Raw genomic sequence first — 1,008 nt, forward strand, 5'->3', positions numbered from 1 at the left:
GTGACAAAGCCATGTGTGATGATTGAATCTCAGAAGATTATCACAACAACTCATCTTCTGGGAAGCTCAGAGATATGTGTGCATGCACTCATAATTTCCTTTCAACTCTCCTTTTCATACATCCCTGTTTCTTAAATAAATACAGGACACACACTCACACCTGACAGGAAACACCTGCATTTAATTTCACCAAGGGGCAGAGGTCTCCACACCCTTCCCCTCATTTTTTTAAAAAAAATATTGAACCGCTGTGTACTTTTTAGGTTCTTGTTCCTACTTTTAAAAGCTACAGCCATTACAATTTAGCTGAATGCACTTTTGGTTCACAGTTCTCTTTAAAGTAACAAAAGAGAGAAGGAAAAAAATATAACCAAAAAAAACTAATGAACCGGCAGAGAACAGTGAGTAGCATCTTACTAATGAGGGAGAAAAAGATACAACTGTACATACTATATTACATACTGCATTGTACAGTATATAAATAAAGAAAACCTGAAGGCCAGCTGTTAGTCAGGTTCAGTAACTTCTGAATATGACTACTTCCAGCAGAACGCTGCCACACAAAGTTACTCTTTTTACAAACTGGTGTCATAAATATGAAAAATCAGCAGACTGGAAAGTGATCAAACCTCATAAAACTTCCTGTCCAGTAGAAAGATAAGACAACTTCCTCTTCTGATAAAATGACAGCTCTGCGAGGCTGTCCGTTTCACACTGAACTGCAGAAGTTTATAATGGTAGTCTAAAGCACTTGGGTGGTCAGGAAGAGTAGGAAAGTACTACATAAATACAAGTACATGAAACTGTTCAGACTCTAACGGTCGCATTCCGGCACAGAGCCAGACAACCACCTGATGTCCACCAACAGAGGGCCGGTGGATCGATGCCCAGCTCCTCCAGGCCATGTGTTGGAAGTATCGGCGTGTAAGTTACTGAGTGTGAGTGTATGTAAATATTAGATAAAACGCTGTGTGTGACTGGGTGAATGACACTTAGTAGTAGTAGACT

At 39.9% G+C, this 1,008-nt stretch overlaps 1 protein-coding gene across 6 annotated transcripts in view; it reads right to left on the reverse strand.

Moving 5' to 3' along the window:
* abcc3 (ATP-binding cassette, sub-family C (CFTR/MRP), member 3) overlaps positions 1 to 1,008 on the reverse strand; it is a 54,392-nt gene that overhangs the window by 14,256 nt on the left and 39,128 nt on the right. The gene's annotated exons all lie outside the window — the stretch shown is intronic.

This window comes from Haplochromis burtoni, unplaced genomic scaffold, assembly GCF_018398535.1.
Source record: "Haplochromis burtoni strain Fernald_Lab_line unplaced genomic scaffold, NCSU_Asbu1 Contig_71, whole genome shotgun sequence".
Classification (NCBI taxonomy): domain Eukaryota; kingdom Metazoa; phylum Chordata; class Actinopteri; order Cichliformes; family Cichlidae; genus Haplochromis; species Haplochromis burtoni.